This window comes from Eurosta solidaginis, chromosome 3 (genome assembly GCF_040869045.1).
Source record: "Eurosta solidaginis isolate ZX-2024a chromosome 3, ASM4086904v1, whole genome shotgun sequence".
In the NCBI taxonomy this organism is placed as follows: Eukaryota; Metazoa; Arthropoda; class Insecta; order Diptera; family Tephritidae; genus Eurosta; species Eurosta solidaginis.
In genome coordinates this window covers 48,393,792-48,408,191 of record NC_090321.1, presented here as the reverse complement: position 1 = coordinate 48,408,191, position 14,400 = coordinate 48,393,792, and the positions used below count along the sequence as shown (strand labels likewise).

Below are 14,400 nucleotides of genomic sequence, written 5' to 3'. Positions count from 1 at the left end.
GAAGATCCAGCAACTGAAGAAGGAGTTGGAGAGCCGTGCGTGCATTGAATACAACCGGCATTAAACTCGAACTTCAGGCACGACTACGAGAGGCAATGGAAGCAGAAGGAATTAACGTGGAAGAGTATGTCTTTCGTCTTGATGTCGACGATACAACAACAAAAATTGAAGAGAAAAACGAAATATCGCAGACAGTTACGAGCACAGACTTGAACAGGATATTGGCTGCAATAACTGCTCAAACATCACAAATGTCATCTCAACTGGAATCACAGGAGACACGCATAACATTCAAGATGGCATCTCAACTGGAATCGCAGGAGACAAGCATAACATCGAAGATTGAAGCACAAGAAACGCGTATTTCAGAAATGTCGGCACAGATTACATCAAAGATGGAAGCACAACTGAAAGAACAAGAGACACGCATAACAGTACAACTCGAAGTGCGCATGGATGAGAAAATAACGCAGTTTGAGGAAAAAATCGAGGCCGAGGTGGATGCTTTGAGAGGTCGTATAGAGGAGTTGCAACTAAATCGCCCAGCTGTTTCAGCAAGCAATACGAAGTTAAAAACTTTATAAATGGCATACGGGACGTCGAAACAAAGCGAGCTACATACGCAAACCCAAAGCCAACATTCACAGAAACGGTGTCACAAGCTCTGATTCAGGAAACAGTGTCGCTTCTGTGTAAGCCAGTTTCAAAGCACGCCGTGTGGAAGTAGAAAGGCCAGAGTGGGTAGACGCAATATTGGAGACGCTGAAAGGATCGCAAGAGCGGAGTGAAAAAGTTATAAAATGCTTCAAATGCGGTCACATTGCACGTCATTGCGATCTTGAGCCTAGTAGTTCCGAAATGTGGGTGGCCGTAAACGCAAAGCTGGAGGAGATGAGCAAGAGCGTGTCAGATGTAAAGAACGAAAACTTGCCCCAGCTATTGAATGTCCTGTGATATCTGTGTCGCAAATTGGAAGAAAATCGAGCAGTCTTACCGTCGAAGGAAAGCTGGATGGCAAGGAGCGTGTACTGACTGTAGATACGGGCGCATCTCATTCCGTAATTCAATCTGACTTGGTCAAGAGGAGAGTAAAAACGTTACCTGGAGCAAGGTTGCGTACGGTCACTGGCGAGTATAATCAAGTCCAAGGAGAAGTGTTATGTGAGGTATTAATTGGAAAGGTCATGGTTCTACACAAATTCATTGTGGCGGAGATTGTTGATGAAGTCATATTGGGAGTGGACTTCTTAGTTGACCATGACATCAGGATCGATATGCGGAGAAAGATTATGCGCTATAAAAACCAGGATATACCACTTAACTTTAGTTTGGAGAAAGGGTTCAGCAGTAATAGGGTACTGGTGGAGAAGACTCGACAAAGACCACGAAAGTCAAAGGTAAAGGTTGATGGATCGAATGGGCCAAATAAAGCGAAATCAAGAGTACCTGCGAGAGAAACACTGGCATTGACAAACCCTAATGGACGCACAAAAACGAAGGAACGAATTTCCCAGAAAGAATGCGAGGGTAGTTCCAAGCCGGGGCGCACTACTGTTGTGAAACGTGGGAACGATACTGATTATGCGAAGCCAATCCGTCAAGCGCAAGCTCTACGAAGTAGTTCATTGGCCAAACAACAGAGTGCGAGGGAAAGGATAATGAGTAGTAAGATGAAACACAGGTACGACAAGGAAAATAATTCGGAAGGTTTCCGGGAGGGAGATTTGGTACTGCTATACAACCCTCACCGGCGGAAAGGTGTTCCATCCAAGATTCGGTGCAGTTGGGAAGGCCCGTACAAAGTTGTGAAGAAGATCAGTGATACCATCTACCGCATACAAACCACTGGGAAACCACGGAGTAGAAGAGTGGTACATTTGGAGATGCTAGCAGCGTTTAGATCGAGAGATTTGTCTGATCGGGACGATCAGACTTAGGTGGAGGGCAATGTTACGAATATTAGCAAAACTAAGGGATGCTGCCATCTCTAAGCCGATGCTAAGCAGCGCCTTGCATGCACATCCATAGATCTATCATTATGTATCTACATAAACGAATCAATCATTATGTCTACACATATGTAGGTAGGGGAAACTCGGGTGCATTTGACACTTTTTTTTGAAACCATGTTCCTCGAAGCGTGATTGAACAATAAGAGAAAGAATTTTTGCTTTCCACAATGGCATTTTTCAACTTAACAATTTTGGCCGAATTTCTTCCAAGGGACGCCGTACTGCATTTTAATTTAAAATTTTTGGAGAAAGGCCACTTTGTCAAATGTACCTCTGTCACGGGGCATATTTGACTTTAGGAGGGGAAGATTTGACACATATATGCATTTGAAAAAGAAAAACGTTTATGTTGTATTTTATATAAAATAAAATAGCATTTTGTTATTCAGTCTTTTTATTTTTATTGTGCAAAAACAGAATTCAAATATTTTAATTACATGTCCGAAACTAGAAAATATAAATACCAAGAAACCAAAGTATTAAAACTTATTTTATATAATAGTTTGATAAATAATTCTTAAAAATATATTTTGTACGATAACGTGAAGTAGAAGTAGGATTTTCAGGAATCGGCAGCTTTAACTCTACTTCACTGCGCATAATTACAGACAAAGACCAAACTCGAAAGAGATGTCTTTCGAAAAAAAGTTATGTTAAAAGTGCAGTTGCCAAATGCTTCCATATAGAACACGGTCTTTTTGATGTTTTGTTGGAATTTAACTAGGACATAATCTCCCACATCCAACTTTTCATCATCAGTTATTTTGTGTATTTCCATATCATCTGCCCGAGATTCAAGATAACCTACATCGTCAGCACCGAATCCATTAGAATCAATTATCTCAGCGTAGCTAACATCACTCATACTTTCGTCAGATGATTCCACTTTAATTTGGCGTTTTCTTTCGGTTGCTTTCTTTTACCTGCGCTGTTTTTTCTGTGAAAATTTAAGAGTGCGTTTGGCATTATGAAAAGTTTTCTTCATAGTAACCTGCTCAATCCTTCGTTTTTCAGCTGAACACGTTAGGAGAGAAGCGGCGTTTCTTCAGGATTTCTTGGACGCATGAAGTTGCGATATAGGCCTGACAGTTTCTGGTTTGGCGCATGGCGTAGAATCACTTATGTTGCTTTCTGTGTTCATTATAATATTTTGCGATGAAATAATATCGTCTAACCTTTCAAGAACAACGGGTGCGCCTTACTCATCTGTAACAGCCTCCAGTGCAAAGCTTTCATCTTGAAAAACCTGGGTATTGAGAAAATAAATTCCAGTTGCTTTGAATCCGTTCATTAAGTTTTCGGGAGAGAATGATCTTTGAAATGGGTGTTTGGTTAATGTTGCGATGTCGAATATACTGATTTGTTTACCAGGATTTGTGACTAGAAAATCGTTAAAGGCTTTGCGGCAAAGTTGCTTAAAAGGGCCGAAAACTTATACATCCAGTGGTTGAAGATGATGGGAAGTATGTGGAGGAAAAGAAAGTAATACAATTCCGGCCTCTGCGCAATAGTTAATGCTCTCTAAACTGCAATGTGATGCATGATTATCAAGTAGAATTAGATTGGGGTTTTCAGTCGAACGATTCGTAAATTTTTGAATGTGTTTCAGCAAATTTACAAAGACTTCTGAAATTCGCCATCCGGATTTTGTATTCATTGTCAATGAACCCGGCATGCATCCACTTCTAAATCTTTCACTAAATTGTACACGAGGAAATATATAAACTAGAAGCAAACGATTTCCGCAAGCGTTAACTCTGCCGACGATTGTTACCAAACTGCCACGTTCAGCGGAAGATGCTTGAGAAACCGAACGTTGTCCCTTTGCAGCATAAATCTGCAGAGATGAAATATAATATTTGCACAAATTAGCATGTTTCCAAATAAACTAAAAATACTCTCAAACGTATAAATACGATCATAATCATTAATTGACGCTTAACCGCCTTAGCGATTTTGGCCGTTACGTACTTATACTATTTTTTAACTTAATAGGTTCCATCACCGTAGTTACGCCACTTTCGTCCAAATTATAGATATCCTTTGTTTGAAATGAATATTTTTCATATATCGAAGCAAGGTTTATGAAAAAGCTTTCCACTGCTGATTTAGTAAAGCCACGTAGTCTTGCCAAGCTGATCTTTTCAGGTTTACGAAGGGAGATAGAAGGGTTTCTTTTAAGAAATCCATCATCTCCAGCTTCTTTTGATTTCTCCCAAGTAGTGGGAACAACATATTGACTGCACATTTCTTGACGTATTCACAAATATCGATTTCTTGTTGTTTAGTAAATGTCTGACTTGCTGTGTATTTCGATTGGTATTTGAAAGGATCTTCTGAGATGCTGTCATTTCAAGAATCTGAGATATCGCCTGAAAGTAATTTTTTTCTCAAACGCATGACTAGAGTTGTTCTTTTCATTCCATATTTGATTGCAGCTGAAGTTTGAGTCTCTCTCCCATTTCTGATATCTCTTATTGCGTTGATAATATTTTTTTCGTTTATAGCACACCGATCAGTATTCTTTTTGTAATTACGAACCATATTTCCTAAATATTAACCGAAAACCAGACAATGGTACACTCACTATATACATAATAAGAACTAAGATGGGTACATTTGACTTTTGTCAAATGTACCCCCTTCAAAAATGTAAAATGTGCCCCATCTTCGTTTATTTCAATTATTGAAATTTTCTTACCTTTTAAATTCGTTTGGTATCAAATTCGGAAATCTTTTCGAAATTAGTGGAAATAATATTAGTTTATTTCACTTGGTTATTTAAAATTATAACTCAACTGACATCACAAATGTCTTACGTATCACTGTCACAAAATAACACAGAATGTCGAAAAAGGAGAAAAACACGTGCTGCTCCGCTAAAATGTACGCACTAACTGGCAAACTTCATGGAACTGAGTACAATCAAATACTTTACCATTCCTAATTTATAAATTCGATTGATTGTACTGGCCTAACATCGAAAAGCCCATAGCCAAATGTGCCCCAAAGTCAAATGTACCCCAGTTTCCCCGACACGCAGCTGAGAGCAACGCACAAGCCCATGCAGATATCTTATCTGAAATGCTCCTAAAGGTATGCAATTGTGATTGTGGAAGTGTCGCTCACACATACAAGCGTATGGGGTATGAGAGAAGCTATAAGAATTATGCATCTGTAGTTGTAGCTGAGAAATTTATAACTAACTAAATAATTCTGGAAACGCCTAGAAGATGCCACGAGGAAATCACTGAGTATAAAAGCATCAGCGGTAGAGGCGCTATGGGCAGTTTCAGTTAAGCACGCTATCTGTCGGGCAATAGATCGGTTTCATTTAAGCTATCAGTCAGTTTGGTTATTAAGCCAGCTAGTTGCAAAGTATACGTGTTATTGTGAAGTACTTTAATAAAGGCCATTTTTCCATTATTCAATATTGGAGTTATTTATTCAACAGTTTAGCGATACGAACTTAGCAAAAGGGCAAATAATAGGATTTGCAGTAAATTCGTTACAATATGTTATCAATACAATAAGATTTTTGTTCCGCAGTTGCATTGGTAGGAATTAGATTATATTTGGAGTAGCTTCCACACCACGAGATTTTTGGAAGGTTGAAATCACCAAGAACGTAAAGATGGTTGTCAGCTAGTTTATTAAGCACAATATTGATGATGTTGTCAGTATGTGCTTTATACGTATCAGCTGAACTGATAGGTGGAATATAAGAGCCAATAACATACAATGATCCATGAGTTGACAAACCATTGATACAAACATATAGTTGATCCATGATGGTATCAGGATTACTCAGAATAATTTCAAAGGACCTTAAGTTACGTCTGACCGAAATCAGTACGCCACCACCCAAAGAACAGTCAGTTTTCAAACAATCTCTGTCTTTGCGAAAAACGTTGAATAAATTCGAGTCGAAAAACTCACTGTCGTGAAAGTCGGGGTTGAGCCTAGTTTCAATTAACACGGAAGCATCGAAATCTAAGATCGAGCTGAAAATTCGGTCAGACTTTGTGCCACATGGACCAATTGTAAGGCAGTTGATTGTTTGGATGAGTAAAACTTCAGCAAGTTAAATAGCTCAATATTGTCACTATTAGCGCCAGCACCGGCTATTGGTAACTCGGCTGGATTGGTGTTAGAATGAGTTAGAATGATGAGCGATTACGAAGGCAGAGCTGTTGACGTTTGAATCATCCTGGTTAATGATTGGTGGGGGCGAGCGGAGGGAATTCCGACGAGCATCCACGCACGCAGCACATATAAATTCTGTACCGGTCTTGTGTAAATATTCAAGATCAGCTGGCCTGACTTTCACACATTCTAAGTGATAGAGTTCATTGCACTTTGCACATAGCGTTTTGGTATGCGTTCGTTCAACTTTATTACCACACCATTAAGAATTTACATACAAAATTTAATAAATGATCAAATTACAGGTACAATAATGCCGATGAGTGCGAACTTGTATACCCAGAGAAAACATGTCGTCATTGTTAAATGCATATGCCGACGCCCTAGTTAAAACCCACCGTCAATGAGATGTATGGACTTTATCAGTGCGCTTTTATACCTGCATGCGTCCCATTGATCTAATTTGCAATGTACCTCAAATCTAAGAGAAGGTAGCGAATAAGAACTTGACACGAGCCAGCTTTTGTAGGTGTCAAGGCGGTATGGAAAGAAATTCGGTTTCCTTACAAAATGTAAACAACTATTGCGTTAACTTGGGTGGGAGAAATGAATTCACCAGCAGAACTGAGCCGCTTGGCTTGATTATATTTCCATAAGGAGGACGGCGGCCGCCGTGGTGTAGTGGTAGCGTGCTCCGCCTACCATATCGAAGGTCCTTTGTTGAATTACTAGGCGAAGCAACATTAAAAACTTTGAAAAACGTTTTTATAAGTGGGGTCACCCCTCGGTAGTGATTTGGAAACACTCCGAGTGTATTTCTACCATGAAAAGCTTCTCAGTGAAAAATCGTCTGCCTTACAGATGCCGTTCGAAGTCGACGTACAACATGCAGATTCCATCCCTTCTTAGATATATCGCGCCTTGCATTTATTTATTTATCCTCTGCAGGCAAGCAGCGGAGAACAATTTTTGGACTCGTGTATGTATACCCGTTTTTCAGTGCATATGAAAGTAGCGTGCTTGTCTACCACACCGAAGAGCCTTGATTAAAACCCTGCAAATCACAACATTAAAAGACTTAAGAAATGGTTTTCCTAATCGTGCCTATCTTTGAAAGTGATCATGATGCCACAACAGAGCCGAGGGGTGGGGAAAGGCTGCCGAAATAGCAGATCAAACTATGCACGTGTATAACGATGTTTCCAAATTAACAGAAGAGGTCGGATCTGCTATTTTGACCTAGAAGGTTTAATGTGGTCATATTAACCATTCCCGTGATGTTTGTGCAAGTATCTTAATGGTGCTTTTTACCGGAACCTACCGGATCTATATCCGGTAAAGGACCATCAACATCGATAACACCCCCAAAACCTTGTTGTTGTTGTAGCGATAAGAACACTCCCCGAAGGCCTTGGGGAGTGTTATCGAGTTGATGGTACTTTTCCGGATGCAGATCCGGTACGTTCCGGTACCAAGCCCGACCATCTTGGGAACGATTTGTTATGACAACATGTGATCTTCTAGGCCATCCCGCCCTCCCACCCCCTAGATCCATGAGGAGTTCGGAGCCGCCAGAGCCTCGGCTGTTAATGAAACAGGATTCGCCACGGATAGGTGAGGTTCACAATTGGGTTTGAAAAAAAAAATATATTGCGCTGTATAACGGTATATAACGATGTTTCCAAATTAACAGAAGAGGGTGGATCTGCTATTTTGGCTTAGAAGGTTTCATGTGGTCATACTAATCGTTTCCGAGATGGTCGTGCTAGTATTTCTACCATGATGGTGCTTTTTACCCGAACATACCGCATCTATAACCGGCAAAGAACCATCAACATCAATAACACTCCCCAAAACCTTCGGTGAGTGGCTTTATTGTTAATACAACAACAACAGCAAGGAAACATCTCCGCAAGCAGTATATGTGGCATCCTACGCACCCGTTTAATCCAGATAAGCATAAGGAGGCCCTAAGCCTAATCCACACAAAATCGGGAAACTTTTGCTAGATCGCACCCGGTGAACCCCGTTGTCAACATACACTATCCACTATCTCTTACTTCTCTAGAATCAACATTGACATACGCAATGTATGCGATGTGTGCCCACATGACACTTACCATCTTTTCAATTATAATGTGGAACCTACGCCCCTAATATCAGCATCGCTATCGTCCAACCCTGTTAAAACTGCTTGGCTCCTTGGACTACCGTTAGAGGACTTCGATGACAGTTTAAGTAGGACAAAATAACAACAAATAAAAGAAACTTCACCCGTATACTGCAGCGTTTTTTTTGCAATAATTGAAGTAGATGATAGACTTCCAACCCAGAAAGTATCACCATCGACACCTGCCGGTGAGTTAAAACAAACAAGAGGAGAGTAGTTTGGCTTCAGATGGTGTTTTCATTCAGGCCAATAACCCTGAAGTTACTGATGAGCGTTGTTGCAACCCGGTCAAAATTAGCGCGAATTTCCACTACTTAGCATTGGATGACTAATCTACATCATAATAACATACCTACTTAAGGTCACCATGCATGAAATTAACGAATATTATTGTTTTTGTTCTAAACATGAATCTATTACTAAGCACGTAGTATTTTGCGCAGGAAAGCACTACAATAGTTAAGCTATGACATTACTACTAATAAGGCCCGGTTTTTCAGTACAAGTTCAACTCAGTTTATCAGTTAAACTACGCTTAAACTTATTCTGCAGCTTTTCAGTGCACTTTAACTGAAGTTTAAGCTGAGCTTAAGCGGCCCATCTGGCAGGGTTAAACTCTAGTTAACCTATCAGTTATTTGCGTTCGTTCGAAATGGCGTCGAATATACCCAACAAGCATTTGGGCTTGAGTACCATTAGAGCTCATATTGACAACTACGCATACTTCTAAAATCTCAATAGTTGTTTCGGAACAGTGGCTCAACTCGAGAATCATAGCGTACTCAGCTAAAGTGTGAATTTTTTATAAAGCAAAAAATGCTATTATTATATCTTATTACTTAAGTTGAAAAAATTTAATTAACTTGTGCTTCTCTAACTGGACCCAAATGTAAGATTCCATACTACAGTATTTTCACGAAAATAAAATAAAATATATATACATAATTTAAAAAATAAATAAATATGAGGCGCGATAGCCTTCGAAGAGATTTTAGGCCGAGCTTCTCTTCCAATTTGCGTCGTGCTCATTTTAATTGTTCCTAAAAATTGGCGGGACGGGACCTACTTGTTTTATGCCGACTCCGAACGGCTTTGCCCGGGGCGTGAACTCAGTATATCCGCCTACCACGGAGCTCGCTACCATCACACCAACTCGGCCGCCTATATAATTTATTTTTGATTAATTACGCTTCATTACTGCTATCAACCAGGTGTTTATTTCTCACAATAAACAGCTGTTGGTTTTGGTGGTACCACCTTGGAGATTTTTTCAACTCCACCTCAACTCGATATCCAATGTAGAGTATCTAGAGAAATGTGTTGAATATTCATTTGAGAACCTTATATTTCTCAAAATCTCTCGAAATTAGGATAATAATTGGAAAATATTAATGACGTTGGAGATCAAATCGAAAACATAAAATTTTACAAAATTTCTCAAAGTTTGGATAGTGGTTGGAGAATGAAGTTGGATATCAACTCGAGACCTATCTGGTTAAGAATAATTAAATAATGATGTTGGATATTTCCGGAACTATATATATATTTCGCTGGACCATATTTCGAATTGGAGAACACAATTACTAGGGTATGAAATAGCTGACTATCTGAAGGCCAGAAATTGTATTTTTCTCTGCAGACTTATTATATGTAAGGAACCTAGGTATCTTTATGATAAGATAATTTTCCCCAGGCCATCTCGGACTCACGATCTGATTGTACCAATCTATAACTACCTTACCTCCTCGCGGCTATTCTTTGTCAATGCCATTCGTACTTCGAACTCGATACCAATGTTCATTCGCAGTAGTATTACTAAAAGCAACTTTAAGGCAGTTTTATAAGCTTACTACCGGTGAAATACATGAAAACTCTCAAGTTCATTTGTTAACAAGTTTCGCTATCTAAATAATGTTGTCTGTCATTTTTGACTTCATGCTTTATTTTCTATATCTGTATTTTTCTTCTTATGTCATGATAATGATCGGCGGCCACCGTGGGCAAAGCAACATCAAAATTTTAGAAATAAGGTTTTTCAATTAGAAGAAAATTGGTCTAAGCGAAGTCGCCCCTCGGCAGTGTTTGGCAAGCGCTCCGGGTGTATTTCTGCCATGAAAAGCTCTCAGTGAAAACTCATCTGCCCTGCAGATGCCGTTCGGAGTTGGCATAAAACATGTAGGTCCCGTCCGGCCAATTTTTAGAGAATTTCAAGAGGGGCACGACGCAAATTGGAAGAGAAGCTCGGCCTTAGATCTCTTCGGAGGTTATAGGGCCTTACATTTATTTATTTTTTTATTATGTATTTTTGATGTTCCATATACTGATGTACTATAAGAGGTCATAGATATCATTGTACTAATGTGACTTATCAATAAATGATATGAAATGACTATTTTTTTTCCATGTTTGTTGGGTAAACAAAATCCAGCTGTTGCCGTATATACAAATTATCTAGATAATTAAAAACCAATATTGCCGCACAAAAATGCATACCCCAAAGGCGGCCTTAAACTGTGACTGAAAAACTGCTCAGTAGTTCAACTGGAGTTTGAATTTGACTAGAGTTTAAGCCAACTTAGTTTAAGCTTAGCTTAACCAACTACTGAAAACCGGGCCTAAGACTCTAAACACCGCCTCAGCCACAACAAGCACAATAAATTGATATAATCTTTTATTGATTACATTACAGAAAATAAATATGTATATGTTATAATTATATATGCACATATTTATCGTTTTACATTACTCATGAATTTTTCTAATAGCAAGTACAATAATTACATTAAATAGGTAGAAAGAAATAACAGGAAGTCGGCCATATTGCAAATTTTATAACAAATCTATACATAAACCATAATTTTAACATACGCCATAGTAGTCTTTGATTCTTTTAGAAAGTAAATTCGTTGTAATACACAATATTAATACATATCTAAATATCTATAAATATCCGAAAGATTGAAATATTACAACTTATAGAATAATTAAAAAGGAAAGATGCCCACCTATATTTTTCCTCTTGGCACTAAATAACAATATTAGCACGCAATTTTTTTACTATTACTACCTGTTCAAGCACGTTTTCCAGCAATGTTAGTCAATTGATTAGTAACGAATTATGCTAATCCACTGAATTTTATGACATCACCAATAATTGTGGTACCAAAATTCATATACACAAACCCCATACTGATAAATACACAAAATTACATTGTTTCATTAAACCCACCTGCTTTTGTTTTTCTTTCTTTATTAATATTTGTTTACACGTTGATTAATCTTCTAGTTAAGCACTCAACAAACAATTGTATTTACTTATCCAAAATTGATTCCATCTAGAGAAAGTCAGCTGGCCGACATTGGCACATATCTACGTATATGTATGTATATGTATGTGGGTTAAGCATCACAACACATTCCAAGAGTTGCTTTATACACTGTGCGGTCTTTTGTTGACTTGATAAATAAATTGAACCGTTGAGTGGCGTTTAGAGATGTCGTTGTTTCAAAAGGTATTGCACTTGCACCATTAGCACCAACATAAAACTTGTTTATTTTAAGTATGCTTCTGCTAGAATAAAATATTGTTTTTTATATTGTAGAGAATTTTTATAAATTTAGTTGGCGCTTATATACATATATTTGAATGTATAAAAAAGAAATTGAAAAAACTTGTGGCATGCTGTTTTGCTCAATTTCATGTTGCTCCATTTCCCATTTGTATCAGTGAGTGTTGCCAGAAGGTCGAGAATAACCGTACTAAAATTACGCAAGTAAGGAAGGCTAAGTTCGGGTGTAATTACATACTCAGCTGAGCGCTTTAAAAATAAAATAAGGGAAAATCACCATGTAGGAAAATGAACCTAGGGTAACCCTGGAATGTGTTTGTATGGCATGGGTATCAAATGGAAGGTATTAAAGAGTATTTTAAAAGGGAGTGGGCCATAGATTTATAGGTGTACGCCTTTTGGAGATATCGCCACAAAAGCGGACCAGGGTTGACTCTATAATGTGTTTGTACGATATGGGTATCTAATGAAAGGTGGTAATGAGTATTTTAAAAGGGAGTGGGCCATAGTTGTATATGTGAAGGCGTTTTCGAGATATCGACCAAATGTGTACCAGGGTGACCCAGAACACCATCTGTCGGATACCGCTAATTTATTTATATATGTAATACCACCAAAGAGGATAAATATAATAAGAGCCGTCACTCGTTATTTTTTAGGCATTTACTCGATGTAAACTATGAGGTAGTCGTTACTTTTTTTTTGGGCGAGATGTTTATAAATGTCTTCTGTACATTTTCAGGGGGTATTTGTGTTTATTTTTCCGACTGTATTTAATTAATTATTTAATTCTCTTTCCAAAAAAAACACGTTTGCATAAAGTGACAACTGTATTTAATTAATTATTTAATTCTCTTTCCAAAAAAAACACGTTTGCATAAAGTGACAACAACACATGGATAAATGGAAGGCAATTCAAAAATGTCCCTCATAAAACAAAAGTAGCGACTACCTCACAGTTTACATCAAGTAAATGCCAAAAAAATAACGAGTGACGGCTCTTATTGTATTTATCCTCTTTGATACCAAAAACAGTATTCCTGAAATGATTCTAAGGGCTTTTGATTTCGCCCTGCATAACTTTTTCATTTTCTTCTAATTAATATGGTAGGTGTAACACCCATTTTACAAAGTTTTTTCTAAAGTTATATTTTGCGTCAAAAAACCAATCCAATCACCATGTTTCATCCCTTTTTTCGCATTTGGTATAAAATTATGGCATTTTTTTCATTTTTCGAAATTTTTGATGTCAAAAAAGTGGGCGTGGTTATAGTCGGATTTCACCCATTTTTAATACCAAGATAAAGTGAGTTCAGATAAGTAGGTGAACTAGGTTTAGTAAAGATATATCGATTTTTGCTCAAGTTATCGTGTTAACGGCCGAGCGGAAGGGCAGACGGTTGACTGTGTATAAAAACTGGGCGTGGTTTCAACCGATTTCGCCCATTTTCACAGAAAACAGTTATCGACATGGAGGCTTTGGTAAGCTCCTCATGGAACTTGGGGGTGGGGAGGGAGGGATAGCCTGAAGGTTTAATGTGGCCATATAAATCGTTCCCGAGATGGTCGGGCTAGCACCTTAATGGTGCTCTGTTACCGGAGCGTACCGGATATGTATCCGGCAAAGGACCATCACATCGATAACACTCCCGTAGATAAAAAACGTGCCAAAAATAATAATAATATCTACACCCGAGTTCGTGTGTAGCGAGAAGAGGGACCTCCACCAAGCTGTCAGAAAAAGATGGAAGAATTGATCTCCCTTCATCATTGTTGATGTTGTATTTCAACCACAGAAAAACTGCCTGAAGACTTATGTAGTATTAAAAATATGGGCAGTTAATTGCTGATTGAATCATGTACTAGTTCGACCGCCTCGGAACCGATTTTTTTTAACCTACAACCCTTCGGTCTTTGGATTTTACTGGCCTCTTATGACAGACATGACTACAGCGGAAATATTCTAAGCACCTTTATCGGCTAGGAGCCTTAGGCCGCTAGACAACAAGTTACGCCAGCCGTGTTCGCCTTGGGATTACCGACGTCAATTAGTACCGTTTCTTCCAACACAGTGGAGGTCTCCCCCTTCTTCTACTTCCAAATGCGGTTGCGGATGGCACAGCTTTCTGAAAAATATGGTCTTCTTTCATTAGCATAACATGGCCTAGCCACTATTTGTTCGTTGCACTGTGCCCATGTTGTTGTTGTTGTAGCGATAAGGTTGCTCCCCGAAGGCTTTGGGGAGTGTTATCGATGTCATGGTCGTTTGCGGGATACAGATTCGGTACGCTCCGGTAACACAGCACCATTAAGGTGCTAGCCCGACCATCTCGGGAACGATTTATCTGGCCACATTAAACTTTCAGGCCATCCCTCCCTCCCCACCCCCAAGTTCCATGAGGAGCTTGGGGTCGCCAGAGCCTCGTCTGTTAGTGAAACAGGATTCGCCGCGGATAGGTGAGGTTGACAATTGGGTTTGGAGAAGCTGCATATTGCGCTGCCA

At 38.9% G+C, this 14,400-nt stretch overlaps 1 protein-coding gene across 4 annotated transcripts in view; it reads right to left on the bottom strand.

Annotated features, from left to right (window-relative positions):
* The window catches only part of CalpA (calpain-A), a 97,120-nt gene extending 85,166 nt beyond the window's left edge, over positions 1-11,954 (bottom strand). Inside the window, exon 1 of one of the 4 annotated variants that reach the window (XR_010950574.1) lies at positions 11,558-11,954. The gene's annotated coding sequence lies outside the window, so the exon portion shown is untranslated. Of the gene's footprint in view, positions 1-11,333; positions 11,471-11,557 lie in introns of those variants that run through there. The other 3 variants (XM_067771581.1, XM_067771582.1, XM_067771583.1) reach the window with 3 other exon arrangements.
* Positions 11,955-14,400: the final 2,446 nt, after the last annotated feature.